Source organism: Mastomys coucha, chromosome X (assembly GCF_008632895.1).
Source record: "Mastomys coucha isolate ucsf_1 chromosome X, UCSF_Mcou_1, whole genome shotgun sequence".
NCBI classification, from domain to species: Eukaryota; Metazoa; Chordata; class Mammalia; order Rodentia; family Muridae; genus Mastomys; species Mastomys coucha.
This window is the reverse complement of record NC_045030.1, coordinates 120,979,153-120,985,756: the sequence shown is the minus strand read 5'-3', so window position 1 is coordinate 120,985,756 and position 6,604 is coordinate 120,979,153. Positions and strand designations below refer to the sequence as shown.

General features: G+C 33.7%; 1 pseudogene; it reads left to right on the top strand.

Annotated features, from left to right (window-relative positions):
- Positions 1 to 1,091: 1,091 nt before the first annotated feature.
- The window catches only part of LOC116094264, a 10,762-nt pseudogene continuing 5,249 nt past the window's right edge, over positions 1,092 to 6,604 (top strand).

The following is a 6,604-nucleotide window of genomic DNA, read 5'->3' as shown; positions in this document are numbered from 1 at the left end:
GTCAGTGTAGGGGAATAGAAGGCGGGGAAATGGAAATAGGTGGGTGGGTGGAGAAACACCCTCATAGAAGCAGGGGGAAGGAGGATGTGATAGGGCGTTTCTGGAAGGGAGGGAAACTGGAAAAGGGGATAACATTTGAAATGTTAATAAAGAAAATATCCAATAAAAATTTGTTTAAAAAAAAGGAGGTATGATTCATCCATAGTACCAGGGAGAAACTTCACTTCTTTATCAAAATGGAGGTAGAATGATTTCTGGAGTTTAGCAGATCCTTTAAAGCATCCTACGGTGTTACTTTGTCCTGTGTTTAAGATGAATGGGAAATGTAAGAACCCACTGCAGTCAGACAAAGATTCACTCTTCAGTAATGAAGTTGCTTTTCCCTTCCATGCAAAGAACCAAGACCCACTGAAGAGCTTGCTGAAGATTGAGGAAATATAGAGTTGATTGTAGAGAAATGTAGTTATAAATTTCAGCAAATTTCATGTGACTAGTTGGAGAAATTCGTATTATAACCAATGCAATTTTTTCTGTCAATTTTATTAATAACAACTTTCCAGTTATGTGCAATTTATTAAGATAATATTTTATATTCTTCATTCATTTCCTAATCATGCAATATAATGCCAATTTATATAACAGTTGCTAACACTTTTAAATTTATATTATCATATTTATTATGAGATCCTAAAAGACTATGTAGTTCTTATGAACTTTTTTACCTACTCTAAAAAAATAAGTACTGATTTTATGGTTATATATTCTCATATTTCCTTTTATCCTATTCCAATATGCAGTGGTATAATATTCTGAGTTATTCTTTCAGTTTTTAAAATTCTTTATTGAAGGTAAATATAATATTTACATTAGACTTTATTCACATATACTTGACATTTTCTATTTACTCTCTTAAATTAGTTTGAATTCTTTCCAGAAGAGGTTTTTTTGTACTAGTATGTACATATCTTTGTTCTTTTTTCTTTAAATTTCTATCACATGCTTATTTAAAGCTTTGTAACACTGATTTGGCCCTTCCAGGCACTGGTGGCTTTCTGTCATATGGCTTGGCCTGTTCTTTGTGAGGTCATTTTCCCTCAACATTCACTTGTCATAGAAACCTTCATGTACACTCAGTAAAGCTGAGCTTAGTCCAATCTGGTAGTTCATACATTACAGGTAAGATACTTGTTAACGTTTTGGGGGTGTTTTAGTGAAAAGTTCCTTTTCTTTTACTTTTAAGAGTTGTAGTAAATTGTACAAATTATACAAAATAATTGACTCTAATTAAGAATTTCTACTTATTTCTTTCCTCACAATATGTTGAGTAAACAGTTATGAGAATTTGTTATTTTCTGTTTGTGTTAAGATTTGATGTCTTAAATGAAACTCACTGGGGGAACATGGGAACTTGGTGGCCATCTTGGTGTTCCTTTTCATTGTTAAGTCATACTTTTTGCCAGGTTTTTTTCATGTGAACAGGCTTTCTTGAATGACTTACCTGTTGGTTTTTTTTCTCAAAATTTCATATTTTTGAGTCTGTGTATATATCCAGTATTAATCTAGGTAAATCTTAGTACTACATAGCTGTATATTTAACACTATATTGTACAGTCAGATTCCTTACATTCTTCAGTTGTCCTGTCAATCTTATTAGACACGGGGCTTCAGATCTAGCTTATACCCATCAGGTATTTCATCAGAAGAAATTGTCACTGTTTTATAAGAATTTATGGACTCTTGTGGCTTTCTTGCTTTATACTCAATCTTTAACTGTTATGAAAGATTCTACAAATTCTGATCCCTTGCCTTTTTCTTATTCTATCTTAAGGGATGGCAATGTTTCATATTAATCTTCATTTTGGGAGTTTTATTTCATCATTTTCTTACAGTTTGATTATAGATTGCATTTTCATAACAGTGTTTTCTGTCAACAGACCTTGAAGCTTATTTCTTTATTTTCTATATTCTGCATATATTTTATTACAAAATATTTTTTACTTATTTTCTTGTGTATACATTTTTCAATTTATGATTTTGAATTGGTATACAGCACTTACATATATAATTAATATCTGAGCATCATTCAATCCTAGTATTCAGAGCATGATTCCAGTTTGGTTAGTCTTTCTTAAGGGGAGAAATGATTTCCTCAAAATTCAAAATTGTCCTGGTAAGTCTGCAATAAAATGACTGAATCATCACAAGTCAGAATAATCTCATAACTAATCCAGAACATGCCATATATTTCCACCTTCAATAGTAAGTTTTGCACATGTATGTACCTTCATGTTTTAAATATTTTTTGTCCTGATGTATATTCTCTTACTTTGCTTGATATTCATATTTTAATCTCTGTCCTGACTATATCATTATATGTATAATTATTATTCATATTAACATTACTATCAGTATTTTATTCTACTATTTTTATTAGTATATCATAAAATATATTAATATCATATAATTGCATTAATATTTATATACAGTTATAAATTTTCATCTATTCTCTGAAAAAATTAGTCCTTTACTATTGTAGCATGAACTAATACTATGTGAATATGTTCAAACTTTGGTTAAGTTTTTTTGTGCCACACAAAGTTTCTTTAAGTTTCATGTGAATTTTCCTGATACCTTGTATACAAATTTTAATAGGGCAATGTTCATAAAATTGTGAGAACTTATATCATATATAGTTTGAATTTCAACAGGGAGTATTAGAAGAGGAGAAGAGACTTATAAATTCTGATGCTGAAATGTACTATATTAAATTATCAAAGGTAAATTTGTTGACATACAAAGAAGATGCTAAAAGAGTCTTTGTCATCCAATGTGCTAACATATACTGACATATGTAAGAAAGTGATGTAAATATTTGATGTATTAAATAAATATTTCTGTATTAATTAAAATTACCACAATGCCAGGCAGTGGTGGTGCACACCTTTAATCCTAGCACTTGGGAGGCAGAGGCAGGTGGATTTCTGAGTTTGAGGCCAGCCTAGTCTACAGAGTGAGTTCCAGGACAGCAGAGCTATACAGAGGAACCCTGTCTTGAAAAAGCAAAACAAAACAAAACAAAACAAAACACACACAGTGATTTAAGTAACTTTGAACAACTATATATAGTGCTTTAGAGATAATTTTAAACTGTTTGATAATTCATTTCACCATTAACTTGAGAAAAATTCATATACATATACACAAATGTGAACACAGAAGAATGCTCATATGAAGAAATTTATATTTGTTGCAAAATTACAAATTCAATTGATAAATTACTTTCTTTTAATTTAATAAAAAGTATTTATGCTAAACCAATAATTCAAACCCCTGATCAATATTTAACTTTTTGATACTATCAATATTAAATTCCCACATAGGGTTGTATATGCCTTGCTCTGTTACCTGAGGGAAATTACATGGGAATATCATTTATTCACAATGCCAAGGCATGATATTGAATAAGAAAATACTGTAATATGTCCTCAGGTATACAAATGAAATCTAAATGGTGATAAATTTGCATATAGATAATTTATTAAACAATTTAAGTAATTACTACCTAGAAAGTAGTTTATATTTGTTTATGTTTTTTTTTAACACAGTGCAACATTGTGCTTTAAGAAAGCATCTGTGAATCATATAAGATAGAACAGAGTCATTCATTTTGAGCAGATCAATGGAAATATTTTCATATAGTTTATGCCAATAGCCTTGCGTGGAGACATTTTAGATCTAAATTTGTCGTATATTCTCAGCTTAATTTAGGATAGAGGTATTTTCCTATTCCACAGTCATATATATGTGTATATGTGCTATGCTGCATTTTATATCAATTTCAGTTTAAGTTTATGTCATGTGTTTAATGAGAGGATAATATTTTTAATTGTATTTTTCTTTATTTACATTTCAAATGTCATCCCCTTTCCCAGTTTCTCAGCCTATAAAAAACCTCCTATCCCATCCCCCCTCCCCCTGCTTCTATGAGGGTGCTCCCCCACCTACCCACCCATTCCTTCCTCCCTGCCCTGGCATTCCCCTACACTGAGGCATCAAGCCTTCACAGGACCAATTGATGCCCAACAAGGCCAGAGAGGATAATATTTTAAATACTGAAATTCTCTAAGTTTCAGATAGTGGACGGCTACCATTTTATTTTCAGCTTTCGCTTCATATTGAGGCAAATCAGCAGTTCCATGAAGCAATCATCTCCAATTGTTTCAGAAACTTAAAAGGTGAGGGTTTTTTATTTCATAAATGTATTATAAAAGAAACCTTTACAAACTGAACTACAAGAAAAGTTAAAAATCATATGAAATATTATTTGTTGTTGTTATAAGTAGATCATACATGGCAATTAAAATATCAATTAGAATTATCTTTCTGTACTGGATAGCCCTTTCCAGAACCATCCTGCACCATAATGCACTGAGAGTCTTCTGCCATTTTGTAAATGCAAAATGTTCCCTATAAAGGCAAATATTAGGATAAAAACATGTTTAAAGTTAGTTTCCCCTCCTTGAGTGAATGAAAAACATGTAACAGTTGTTATTAATTTGTTTTTCATAAAGCAGTACTTCAATAAGTGCTTGGATAACCTGCAATGCAGTTTTTTTTAGTGGTATTTGGGATCAAACACAGTAAATAACAGCTGATGGAGATATTGATTATCATTGAATTAAACATCAGCTAGAAGAGGTTTCAAATAGTTTTAAGAGCAAAATGGCATATTTCATAAATATGACCTTATGGACCCAAAAAGATATGCATGTGTTAAGTAATATTAATTATTGTAACTTAACAAATGAAGGCTCTAAATCATAATCTGAATAAATAGTTTTTATAAAGTTAGTTAGCATGTAAAATCTTCTACACAGAGCTGCTGTGGAATAATAGGATTATAAGTTTGTATGAGGGATAAAGAAAAGAAGCTCATTTTTACTGGTGTCTGAAGAATCTTTTGGCTAGTACAATCCTTAAGGGCTAAAGAGAAGCTTTTGTGGTTAAGGACACTTGTTGCTCTTGTAGGAGACTTGGGTTCAATTTCCAGCATCCATATGATGGCTAAAAATATCTATAATTCCAGATCAAGGTCCTCAAACCCTCTTATGACCACCATGGGGACTGCAGTCACATGATACATATACACACATATTGGAAACACCACTACAAATAGCATTTTAATATGAAACTACAATAATCACAATAAACAGACAAATTCCATATGATAAAATGTTCTTATGTGAGGGGAACTGGAAAGGAATTGGGAGTAATAGAGGAAAGGGAAACTGTAATCATGATATACTGTATGAAAATGATCTATTGTCAATAAAAGAAAAAAAGTTTTCAAATATAAGAATAAGTGTTAGTGGTGTAAGTCTGAATGATATGAAGTTTACCTAAGGTTCTCTCCTTAAATACAGATTCTTAAAAACTGCTCGTAGAGAAAATCCGATGCTGGTTAGAAAATTTGTAAGTAATATCATCTATTGCCGGGCAGGCTCTCTGCCAACAGAACCAGGCGAGAAGGAGAGAACCCGGCCCAGCCAAGCCTCTCGGGGCTGAGTGGGATGGTGAGTGTTGCGGCTTGGATCTCCTGCCATCCGGAGAATAACCACCTCCACCCTGAGCCAGGAGTCTGTCAAAGCAGGAACTCGTTTTATTTTATCAATCTTTTCTTTATAAAGGGCTGAGAGAGGAGGCAGAGTTTTCTGCTGAGGTGAGATGATGTAGGGGGAGTGGAAAGTTGCTGAAGGGTATAGGGTGACTGATAGAGCCAACAAAGTTACTCTACATCAGCAGGAGCTAGGCAAGGGCAGGCTTAAGCAGGTTGTGCTGAGTCAGTCCAGTATGGAAGTGACTGAGACAGTTTACAAAACTCGAGCCAGGCTCAGGTTTGTCCTCAAGGCCCAAACCATGGCCAAATAGAGCCCAACAAGGTTCAAGAAAAGGGAACATCAATGACAAATTTGGGAATAGGAGATGAGAAAGGAGACAAGTCAACAAATTATGATCAAGTCTCAATCTACTCTAGGGAAACAAGGGGCTTTTAAAGCTACAGACCACAAAAGTATTTACCCAGGTGCAAGGACCAAACCGGTAATATTGTTGGGTTACACTTTAGCATAAATGGAATGTCCACATGGTAAAATGTCCAGAAAGGAGTGTCTTCATTGTGAAAAGTCCAGAAAGGAATCGCTTCATTATAAGGAGTTCTGAAAACCCCCTATGGTAAAATGTCCCGAATCAATTGCAGGAACAGAAGCAAAATAGTGGAAAAAACAAGAGTGTTAGTTAATAGATGGTGGCCCAGGGACAAGATGGAGACTGAGATGCCAGGGTCTTTTGGGCTCTAACAAGGGACCTAACATGAAATGCCCTACTGTGGGGAGAAGGAACGTGTAGGATCCATCTCCAGTAGAAAGACAGGGCTTCAAGTGGTAGAATGGGGTTGCCATTGAAAGGCTAGAGAGTCTTAGAATTTAAAATGTGGGCAATTAATAGAAATGTATGTATAATATATAACCTTTACCGAAAAGGCGGCATGGAAATGTGGAGTAGCCAGTTCCAGGAACTTGGCTAACTCAGAGCCTCAGGGCTCTGG